The following is a 12924-nucleotide window of genomic DNA, read 5'->3' as shown; positions in this document are numbered from 1 at the left end:
TTACTCTCAGAAGTAAATCAGATGAAACTACTTGAAGACACATTTTTGGTACCTAAACAATGATATTTATGGTAATGTGATACAGAATGTTCACAATTTAATTTTAATATTAATGTCTTTCACATTATTACATACATAAATTTAATAAAATGCCTATTAAAGTAGATAATATATAAGTTTGTACAAACTGATGTTAATATTTACTGAAAGCTTATTTTGTGCAGTGCAACATGATACAATCATTGATTAAAATCATTTTTGATGAAATGAATGATGTCTCACATTTTAGACCTACAAATTGCTATTCAACAATCTATGACCAGGAAGTCATATATATCTCATTAGTCATTAACTTTAACTTTCCTCCTCCATCAAATAAATAACTGAGTGAGATAATTTGATTTTCTCTTTGTCTTCCTCTCCTTAAGAGTATTAGAGGTACAAATAAATGACCACAATAAAATGACCACTAGTCCTGACTAATAAAGGGTTCTTCCATTGTATACAAGAAGAGTTACTTATGGAGAAGCAGGCCACATTTCGTATCCACCCACAATAAAGGTTTATTGAGTTATTTAGCCCCCAAAATTTAGCTCAGGAAACCAGATTTACTGAGACATATTTACATACATCAGAAGAACTAAACAGGATTTTTTAAAGCAGTATGAAAAATATGGCCTACACATTTTAGAAAGGATAAATATATACATATATAGTTATAGCTATATTTATATATAATTATATGTACATACATAGTTGTATAGCTTTATACTATCTAAATTGCCCTTGTTTTATTTTGAGAAATAAGATGTTAAGAAACAAGTGCATTGAGGAATAGCAAAGGATTTTTCAAAAGTATTTTGGTCTTTTTTTAAACATTTCTTGAGAAAAAAAATAGCTTAAAGCAAAACTTTTTACTGACTTAATAACATAAAGCAAGGATTTGTGGTGAATAATTTTAAATGTGGGAAAAAAAGAGAAGACTCTCAACCATCTGTATTATTTCATAAATGTTAGTGAATTGCAGTGAGAATAATGTTAATTTAGCAAAGGCGGGTGAAGTTGCTAACTCTTGTCAGAGCCCATAAGAAGTGGGAGATTAAAAAAAAAAAAGAAGTGGGAGATAGAAAGCAGAGTGGAAAATCTGACAGCTTTATGGCAAAAGAATTCAACCTAGATAAATATTAGGCAGAAATGATGACAAAACTGTCCAGACTTCTCATTTATAGTGATGGCTTCTCAAACTGCAGGATCTTCTACAGGGCTTAGTAGTCATTACATGTCCCAATCAAAATGCTGTTTTTCAAGTACACCTATCCCCTGCTTAATGATTTTCATTAGTGCTTGAAAACCCTGCGTTAAGTAAAGAGCTTTAAAAAAAAATTTTAAGTGTTTCCATTAAATTTAATGGGAAAATTGTGATGTGTTTCATCTCAACACAAGATACTCAATTTTCACAGCTAGAAAAATATAGCAGTTGAATGAAAACGTGTTTATATTAGTAATAAACAGCAATTTGAAAGGAAACAAATACAGCTTGTATATAAAATGCAGTGCTATTGTACTTGTCCTTTTTTCTTATTTCTGAAACATTTTCTTCACCAATCTTTCAGATTTGGAGGCTCATGATTATTTTGCACTTCAACAGCATTTAAAATTATACGCCAAAAGAACCACTTTTGGGGCAAAATATAAGCTAAGTATGGGAGGGCATGAAAGACTGAAGATTCACAGAAGATACTACATCTTCAACTCTCTCCTTAGAGTATGCACACCATGGAGTTCAGAACACGCTATCTTAAAATCAGGTGCCTTGGCAGTTTGTTTTAAACTGAAGGACTTTGACAAATGGCAGGCCCAGAAAGGACTCTTTGACCTTCTTTTCTCTCCTGAAGCAGGTCATGTAACCCTCATGTGAGAGGTGCCCTCCCTATACCCAGAGGAATGGATCAACCTTATCCCTAAAGATGGAAGGACCTGGAGAGGAATGTGAATGAACAGCCCTTGCTAATTTCCCCCAGTTTATAGCCTTAGCTCATACGCTTTGTCCTAACACATTTTTCCATAACTTTACACTCTTCATTTAACCTAGTATAAAAATACTCAGATTTAGCCATTTATTTGGGTCTTCACTCCTTTTGAGGCTTCCCTTGTCACATAAAACTTATATGAAAGAAACTTGTATGCTTTTCCCTTCTTAATCTGTCTTTTGTCAGTCAGGGTCCCAGCCAGAGAGAACCTAGGAGGTTAGAGTGGACAGATATTTTTCCCTCCCCTACACACGCAAAGCAAAATATTTTGGATTCATCCATAAATGGCAGGCAATTCAAATATGTTCCATATGCTAACCTCTGTCCAGAAATTATGTCAAGTCAATTGTTGAATGTGTCTTTGCCTGATACCATAATGTTGAAATGTCACTTTTTATAGTATATTTATTTAATGTATCTTTTGGTGAACAAGTTGTTTCAGGGGGTAAAAAGAAGAAGAATCATTGGTCAAAATGGTATCATTTTTCAAGAGTCATCATGGTGGGTGAAAAGTTGTTGACTGAACATTCATTATGGTGGTAAATCTGAATAAAGTTATAAATAGAAAACAGATTAGTCATTTAACAAGAATTGTTTAAATACTTACTTAAAGCAAGTTGGACTGCTCATGTAATCTAACCCTTGGGATTATTTAACTACCTAGTTTATCTTTTCTTGAGATTTTGCTGGAGGAAATGCCATAGGCTTAACCTCTCTAACCTCACCTATGGCTTTTCTTTAAGAAAGTTTTGCAAAACAAAAGATATATTATTTTGCTACATTTAGCCTCATTTATTAGTAATTGCAGCTAGCACTATCAACCACACAATTCCTAGATCAATCTCATACACCAAACAACTATTACTGCTTCTAGATCTTTGTCAAAACAATTGTGCTGTTTCATCTAGATCTCTTTCACTGGGGAGGTCAGGAATGGCATGGGAGAAAATGGACACCTGCCTGGCCAGCCAGGATCAGCCAACTCAACCCTGGCATGACATATCTACAGTTGATTTCCCTTTTCTCTGAACACTGTAGTAATATCATCTCCTCTTTTTTTTTTTTTTTTGTGGTACGCGGGCCTCTCACTGCTGCGGCCTCTCCCGTTGCGGAGCACAGGTTCCGGACGCGCAGGCCCAGCGGCCATGGCTCATGGGCCCAGCCGCTCCGCGGCATGTGGGATCTTCCCGGACCGGGGCATGAACACGTGTCCCCTGCATCGGCAGGCGGACTCTCAACCACTGAGCCACCAGGGAAGCCCTCTCCTCTTTCTTTATATCTAAGCCAAACAACTCCTTCTCCTCAGTGCTTTATACGGGTAGTTAATATTTTATCAGTTTCATTATCTGTCAAAAGTATGTGACAATTAAATATGGATTATTGCTCCATTAGCTCAGCCTATGTGACTGTTAATTTTATTTAGATGTCAAGAAGGTAATATAGCCACCTGAAGGCTAAGAAGCTGTACTGTTATGTCTACTTATAGTCCAAGTCCTTTAGGAACAACCTAAGGCAGTGCTATCCAATAGAACTTCCTGCAATGATGGATGTGTTCAACATCTGCACTGTCAAATAGGGTAGCCACTAGCCAATTTCTATTAATTTAAATTTAAGTAGCCACATGTACCCATTAGACAAAGGAGAGAAACAAACAGTGAAAGGCTAGGAGGTCCTAGCAAAGGAGCCCATGTAGCATAGCAAAGAAATTTAATGCAGTGCAAACAGACATCTCAAAGTTATGGCTATCAGGCAAGAGGCCAGATCTGGCAAGCCCTCATCTCCTTATCCAGAAAGCAAGAGCCATAATTCTAATTGTTCATACAGCTAGAAATCATCTAAGACTTACTATTGTAGGGGGGAAAAAATTTTTTTTTCCTCTACCCTCTTAGGTTTAGTACCTGAGGCCTGTGAATTAAAGTGACAAAAGACAGATTACCAGGAGAAAAAGAATACAAATTTTATTTGTTAATATTTTAATTTTTTATGTGCATGGAGGTCTTCATAAAAAAGAAATGAAAACCTACAGAAGCCATTAGATTCGGGGGTGGGGGAGGGGCAGGGTCCTTCCATACCAGTTTAACAAAAGGCAATAAATTTGTTAAGAATTGCTAAGACAAAGGAAAAGGGATTTGGGTTTCTAGCATGGTAAATTGTGCAAAGGTAAACATTTGGAAGAAAGTAGAGGACAACAGAGGTTATTTTAGTAAGGGTTGTGCATGCAGATCCACCTCAATGCTTTCTGACTCCAGTGATAATAGTTGTTTTTCTCCTCCCGGTACAGGAGACGGGAGAGGAAGATCTTCCAAAAGGGAAATTTTTGTCATGCTTTTAGACAGAAAGGGGAAGGGCAGAGACCTCTTTCTGTATGTACTGTTTCTTAATTGCCTTCAGCTCAAAATAATCCTTATATTTATTAAGTGGCATATTTTGGGGTAGCATATTCTGATCCCCTTCACTATCACTACTGGTTTTTGCATGAAGACAAGTTATTTGCTTCCATGATGATCTTTTCAATTTCTTCCTTGTTTAAAATAATTTGTACAGGGCTTCCCTGGTGGCACAGTAGTTGAGAGTCCACCTGCCGATGCAGGGGACACAGGTTCATGCCCTGGTCCGGGAAGATCCCACATGCCGCGGAGCGGCTAGGCCCGTGAGTCATGGCTTGCACGTCTGGAGCCTGTGCTCCGCAACGGGAGAGGCCACAACAGTGAGAGGCCCGCGTACCACAAAAATAATAATAATAATAATTTGTACAAAAATAAAATGGGCCAGAAATATAGAGTTCAGCCTTCTCAAAGACATAGTCCCACCTCCACCATTTTTGAGATTTTGCATTCCTTATCTCTAACTCATCTCAAATTTGGACTCTACAAATCTTCTTCAGGCTCATATTTCTGCCACCATCATTGAAAAACACTGAAATACATACGACTGTAATCATATTCCACAAATATTTATTGAGAATCCAGTGTGCACATAAGACTGTGCTGAATGCTGATAACACATTGGTGAACAAAGCAGACAGAGTCCCTGTCCTCAGCGAGCTCATAGTTTGGTGCATAAGAAATATATTTAAAAATTAAACAAATGAATAAATATAGAATCATGATCCAGAGTTAGAATCCTGAAGGATAAGAACCAACTGCCATTAGAGAATAGCAGTAGGCTGTACCTTAGCCAGGGGAGTCAAAGAATGCCTCTCTGGAGAGGTGAGACATGAAGCATGCAAATGAGCAAGGCTTTTGGAAAGGAAGTGACATGATCCAATTCACATTCTAAAATAGTAGTTCTGGCAGCTGAATAATAAAGAACAAAATAGAGAGAACAAGAGTAGATGCAGGGAGACCATTTGGGAGATCATAAAGTAATAAAGTGCCTTGGTAAGTACCAATAAGTGACTACAAATAGTGGCTCCTATAACAGTATATAAATAATGGCTGTTGTGTAAGAACGATTTTTTAAACTAGATTAACCCAGAACTGGATTAATAGGTTAAGAGGATAGGTACTAAAATTTCATCACAAATCCTCTCAAGTCCTCAGAATGATGCCTGAGATTGGCTAAACCAAGAGACCATAATACGATGGTTATTCAGGTATAAGTAGCAAGAACCCAAAAAAGGAGAAGAAAGAACAATCTGAAGAAATAATGAAATTATAGTACTTTGTGACAGAAGGACTACAGGGAACGAGTATAAATCATGAAATAGAATTCTCAGTAGGTGACATGACTCATACCCAAAACCACACAGCTGCTAAGCACTATATGTCCATTAGGAGCTCTACATTGTACTTTCCTCATCTAGAAGATGGGCATAATAGGGTTTCCAGGTCATGGTGCTGTTGTAAGGATTAAAAATAAATAAATATGAGCACTTGGAACGGTGTCTCAAAAATTGTAGCTGTTTCAGAAAACATACAAACTCTGTTTAAATAAATTTAAGTAAAATGTCAGATAGCTCACACGTTTTGTTTTGATTTCAAATAATAGCAATTCCATATGGCAATCTAGGAAAATCGAAGTTAATATTTACAAGGCCTTTTCAATATAAATTTTGTTGATTTATATGATTTAGCTGCCCCATTTTATTAACTTTAATTTTTTGTTAGTTATTTTATATTCACTCAGGTACCTCCCTTAGAAATAAATCTTGTTTATTCACTTTCCGGCTCCCTATTGAGTTTAATAAGATATTTACTCTTAATAATGTAATAATTCTAGGTAAAACAGCATGAGTAGTTTGAAATTTATTTTCTAAATTAATAATATATTTAAATCTCTAGATAGAATTCTTTTGCGAGGCTAGGATCAACTAAGAAAATAATCACCTTCAAGATGATTAGTAAAGGTCTGGAGACATCAGACCAAAAAAAAGAGCCATTCTTGTACTTTAAAACATCTTTGGAAAAGGTCAAAAAAGGAAGTATGTTTATCTGAAGTATGATTCATACTGCTATTGCAGTGATGACAAACACAGCAGAAATTTTCATTATTTTGGGGGCCATAAGTATTTATAATATATAATAAAATTTTCAGTCACAAGTGTGATAGGAATCAACAATAACATTTTTATCCTTTTCCTTGTAAAATGATTAAATGATGAATATAGTTATCACAAAGGGATTGAAATTGCTTTAATTGTTACTAAATCCTAAACCTTGTTCTGAACTTGAATTTGCTCTTATGGAAATTTTAAAGCACTACCAGTTCGAACTCAGTCTCCTCTTTACATAAATGTCATTTATTTCTAGCAACTTTCTTCTAATAATTGTTTAAGTTATTTAAATGTATACAGACTTCTTACTGGGTGCTGAAACTGTGTACCATCACTAAGGGTAAAATTAAATGATTCATTTCCTTTATGATCAAAGCCACAAAACTTTTCTCCTTATTGTGCTGTGAATTCCAGCAAATAACTCCACAGCTGTTTATTGAATTTTTTTCATTCAGATATTCACATTCCAAGATATTGTATAGTAAGTGAACTGGGAACTTTTTTCAATATACCTCAAAATTTCATTTTAAATGCCCTACAGCAAAGACAATACTAGCTATTACCTAGCAGTGGAGTGAGCCAGTTTAGCCTTTCCAGAGTTTGACATTTAAAAGCAGTCCAGAATCATAGATTAAGAACATCTTAAATTAATGCTGTAGATTAACATTCAGCAAAGAACACATTTGGCATTAACTATTTTTGAATAAATCTCCTGCTCAAAAGAAAAAAAAAATTCACCTTCTTTCCCAAACAAGGTATCCTCTTGTGAGTAACCTTGAAATATAATTTCCAAAGTCACAAAGCATCTTTGCTCTTTTTCTACAAATATAAAAACTCTTATACCTCTTTTTATATCATGGCACCAGCCCATTGAAAAAGAAAAAGAATCAGAATCTCTACAACAGTAAAACCTGGCAATTGCTAAATGGCAAATCTCACTCAAGAACAAAACATCAATATTAAACACTAAAAAAAAAAAAAAAAAAAATTAAACACTAAAAATCCTGGTAACTGTTCTAAAAAAAAAAAATCTGTGAAAGCTTGATACTACTATATGATGGTGGTTCACTAAAGCAAACTTTCTAACCTTCTTTAAATGAAATTTCTTGCCTCCTTTAAAATCTTACTCAAGATCAGTTTGCCTTTAGATGGAGAAATATTTTAACTCATCAATCACCAATAAAAACATGACCTTCATATGTTTGGCAAATTGCATTTCTGGTTTCTGGTCCTGATGAAAATGACAGAAAGACAGCAATCAATTGATATGACATTCCAAAGGATCTGTTATGAGACGAATTAGGACAATGTTATGTGCAATGCCAACTATTAAAAACTATAAGGGCACAGTACAATTTTGGTAGGTATCTTTCACTCTCTTCCTTTATCTTCTACATTCAGTCTGTCACCAAGTGCTGTCATTCTTCCATCATCATCTTCCTTCCTTCGTTTGTTCTTCCTCCTCCTTTCCCAGGTTCTCATCATCTTATGCCCAAATAATTATGATATTCTCCTAGCTCAGTAAATCTCAGCCATCAGTCTGAGGAGACATGCAGGCATGTGACAATGTTTTACCGGTACAAGAAGAAATGAGAAAATAAAGACAATGCAATAAGTCTTTAATAACACCAAGGTTATTCATTTTTAATGTTCTGTCATTTACTCTGGAAGGACACACTTGTGCTCCCTATAATTTGAGGTTAAAATTCAATTCTTTTTTGAAATAGTGATGATAGAATATGGTGTTGCTTCTTTTAAATCCTTCCGTAGGTAAATAAATATTTGACAACTATATGCTAGTCCTCAAGATTTTTTTAGGAACTTCACTGGTATATGAAATCAAAATTTTGTAAAACATTAATTGCTGATCTCCTTGAGCCTGGTTACTTCCTTCCAAATTCCAAAACCCAAAATCAGGCTGAGGGAAGAGATAGATTGGCCGCAGGGGCAAACAGCTGGAGTCCGTTCTCTGTGGACTGATACTCCAAGACGAAAATAGCAGGACAATCAAGGGAGGAGGCTGGGCCCTGTCCAGATAGAAGATAAGAGACCACATATTTCTCATTCCTGAAGTCAGGGGACCTCCCCGACTACACATGTGCAGAAAAGCTCCTTGGAGCTCAAAAAGGGAGAGGGTGCCACCCCATAGTAAGTGATGCTAACTACCCATAGGCCTCTTTGGTAGAATCCATCTCGGCTAAGAGATGCACATGCACACATGGAAGGATCCTGAGATATACCAAATACGAACTCTGAACCAGGCAAATCAAAATGATTGGCCAAAGGAAACCAGGAAAAAATGCCCCCTATAAGTGATTTAAACTGCCACGAGGTCTCGACTCTCTCTGAGTCCAGTGGTGTGTCTATCCACATGTACTGTACTCTTTTTTCTTCCCTATAAACACTTTACTTGTTTCACTACATTCCATCTTTGTGGGAATTCTTTTTCTGCAAATCCTAAGGGTCAGGGCCTTGTCAGTGACCAGTGGTCTAGTGGCTAGGATTTGGTGCTCTCACCACTGCGACCCGACCTCAATCTCTGGCCAGGAACCAAAACCCTGCTTCAAGCCGCTGCAGGCCGAGGCCACCGGAAATCAAGGCCAAACAGATGTAATATACAGCATGATAGCTATAATTAACAACAATATAGAATCTTTTTCTTTTTTTTTTTTGACAGATGCTAAGAGAATAGATCTTAAAAGTTCTCATCACAAGAAAAAAATTGTGTAACTATGTGAGGTGATGGATGTTAACTAAGCTTATTGTGGTAATCATTTTGTTTTATGTAACAATGCATTTATATATATCAATGTATCAATACATATATCGATATATCAATGATATATCATTATGTTGTACACCTTAAGCTTATATATTGGAGGGGGAGCTTCAAGATGGTGGAAGAGTAAGACGTGGAGATCACCTTCCTCCCCTCAAATACATCAGAAATACATCAAAATGTGGAACAGCTCCTATGGAACACCGACTGAACGCTGGCAGAAAACCTCAGACCTCCCAAAAGGCAAGAAACTCCCCATGTACCTGGGTAGGGCAAAAGCAAAAAGAAAAAACAGAGACAAACAATAGGGATGGGACCTGCACCAGTGGGAGGGAGCTGTGAAGGAGGAAAGGTTTCCACACACTAGAAGCCCCTTCGCAGGCGGAGCCCCACGGAGGAGAGCGCAGCAACAGGGGTGCGGAGGGCAAAGCGGAGAGATTCCTGCACAGAGGGTCGGAGCCGACCAGCACTCAGCAGCCTGAGAGGCTTGTCTGCTCACCCGCCGGGGCAGGCAGGGCTGGGAGCTGAGGCTCGGGCTACGGTCGGATCGCAGGGAGAGGACTGGGGTTTGCTGTGTGAACACAGTCTGGCTGGGAGGGAGTCTGGGAAAAAGTCTGGAACTGCTGAAGAGGCAAGAAACCATTGTTTCGGGGTGCGCGAGGAGAGGGGATTAAGAGCACCACCTACATGAGTTCCAGAGACGGGCGTGAGCCGCAGCCATCAGCGCGGACCCCCAAGACGGGCATGGGACGCTAGGGCTGCTGCTGCAGCCACCAAGGAGCCTGTGTGTGAGCACAGGTCACTCTCCACACCTCCCCTCCCGGGACCCTGTGCAGCCCGCCACTGCCAGGGTCCCGTGATCCAGGGACAGCTTCCCCGGGAGAACGCACGGCACGCCTCAGGCTGGTGCAAAGTCATGCCAGCCTCTGCCGCCGCAGGCTCGCCCCGCATCCGTACCCCTCCCTCCCCCCAGCCTGAGTGAGCCAGAGCCCCCGAATCAGCGGCTCCTTTAACCCCAACCTGTCTTAGCGAAGAACAGACGCCCTCCAGCAACCTACACGCAGAGACGGGACCAAATCCAAAGCTGAACCCCGGGAGCTGTGCGAACACAGAAGAGAAAGGGAAAGTTCTCCCAGCAGCCTCAGGAGCAGCGGATTAAATCTCCACAATCAACTTGATGTACCCTGCATCTGTGGAATGCCTGAACAGACAATGAATCATCCCAAATTGAGGAGGTGGAATTTGGGAGCAACGAAATATTTCTATTTTCCCTTTTTCTCTTTTTGTCAGTGTGTATGTGTATGCTTCTGTGTGTGATTTTGTCTGTATAGCTTTGCTTTTACCATTTGTCCTAGGGTTCTGTCTGTCCTTTTTTTTTTTTTTTTTTTTGTATACTTTTCAGCACTTGTTATCATTGGTGCAATTGTTTTTTGGTTTGATTGCTCTCTTCTTTCTTTTTTTCTTTTTTATTACTTTCTTAATCATTTTTTAATAATTATTTTTTATTTTAATAACTTTATTTTATCTTCTTTCTTTCTTTTTCTCCCTTTTATTCTGAGCCGTGTGGAGGACAGGCTTTTGGTGCTCCAGCCAGGCATCAGGACTGTGCCTCTGAGGTGGGACAGCCAAGTTCAGGACATTGGTCCACAAGAGACCTCCTAGCTCCACGTAATATCAAACAGTGAAAATCACCCAGAGATCTCCATCTCAACATCAAGACCCAACTCCACTCAATGACCAGCAAGATATAGTACTGGACACCCTATGCCAAACAACCAGCAAGACAGGAACACAAGCCCACCCATTAGCAGAGAGGCTGCCTAAAATCATAATAAGACCACAGACACCCCAAAACACACCACCAGATGTGGACCTGCCAGCCAGAAAGACAAGATCCAGCCTCATCCACCAGAACACAGGCACTAGTCCCCTCCACTAGGAAGCCTACACAACCCACTGAATGAACCTGAGCCACTGGGGGCAGACACCAAAAACAATGGGAACTACGAACCTGCAGCCTGCGAAAAGGAGACACCAAACACAGTAAGTTAAGCAAAATGAGAAGACAGAGGAACACACTGCAGATGAAGGAGCAAGATAAAAACCCCCCAGACGTAACAAATGAAGAGGAAATAGGCAGTCTACATGGAAAAGAATTCAGAATAATGATAGTAAAGATGATCCAAAATCTTGGAAAGAAAATGGAGAAAATACAAGAAACGTTTAACAAGGACCTAGAAGAACTAAAGAGCAAACAAACAGTGATGAACAATGCAATAAATGAAATTTAAAATTCTCTAGAAGGGATCAATAGCAGAATAACTGAGGCAGAAGAACGGATAAGTGACCTGGAAGATAAAATAGTGGAAATAACTACTGCAGAGCACAATAAAGAAAAAAGAATGAAAACAACTGAGGATAGTCTCAGAGACCTCTGGGACAACATTAAATGCACCAACATTCGAATTACAGGGATCCCAGAAGAAGAAGAGAAAAAAAAAGGGACTGAGAAAATATTTGAAGAGATTATAGTAGAAAACGTCCCTAATATGGGAAAGGAAATAGTTTATCAAGTCCGGGAAGCACAGAGAGTCCAATACAGGATAAATCCAAGGAGAAACATGCCAAGACACATATTATTCAAACTATCAAAAATGAAATACAAAGAAAAAATGTTAAAAGCAGCAAGGAAAAAAAAAACAAATAACACACAAGGGAATCCCCATATGGTTAACAGCTGATCTTTCAGCAGAAATTCTGCGAGCCAGAAAGGAGTGGCAGGACATATTTAAAGTGATGAAGAAGAAAAACCTACAACCAAGATGACTCTACCCAGCAAGCATCTCATTCAGATTCGATGTAGAAATTAAAACCTTTACACACAAGCAAAAGCTAAGAGAATTCAGCACCACGAAATCAGCTTCACAACAAATGCTAAAGGAACTTCTGTAGGCAGGAAACACAAGAGAAGGAAAAGACCTACAATAACAAACCCAAAACAATTAAGAAAATGGGAATAGGAACATACATATTGATAATTACCTTAAATGTAAATGGATTAAATGCTCCAACCAAAAGACATAGGCTATCTGAATGGATACAAAAATAAGACCCGTATATATGCTGTCTACAAGAGACCCACTTCAGACCTAGGGACATATACAGACTGAAAGTGAGGGGATGGAAAAACGTATTCCATGCAAATGGAAATCAAATGAAAGCTGGAGTATCAATTCTCATATCAGACAAAATAGACTTTGAAACGAAGACTATTACAAGAGACAAAGAAGGACACTATAATGATCAAGGGATCAATCCAAGGAAAAGATATAACAATTGTAAATATTTACGCACCCAACATAGGAGCACCTCAATACATAAGTCAAATACTAACAGCCATAAAAGGGGAAATCAACAGTAACACTATCATATTAGGGGACTTTAACACCCCACTTTCACCAATGGACAGATCATCCAAAATGAAAATGAATAAGGAAACACAAGCTTTAAATGATACATTAAACAAGATGGACTTAATTGATATTTATAGGACATTCCATGCAAAAACAACAGAATACACTTTCTTCTCAAGTGCTCGTGGAACATTCTCCAGGATAGAT

This window comes from Orcinus orca, chromosome 7, assembly GCF_937001465.1.
Source record: "Orcinus orca chromosome 7, mOrcOrc1.1, whole genome shotgun sequence".
In the NCBI taxonomy this organism is placed as follows: domain Eukaryota; kingdom Metazoa; phylum Chordata; class Mammalia; order Artiodactyla; family Delphinidae; genus Orcinus; species Orcinus orca.
The sequence above is the reverse complement of the archived record's forward strand: the minus strand, read 5'-3'. Positions refer to the sequence as shown.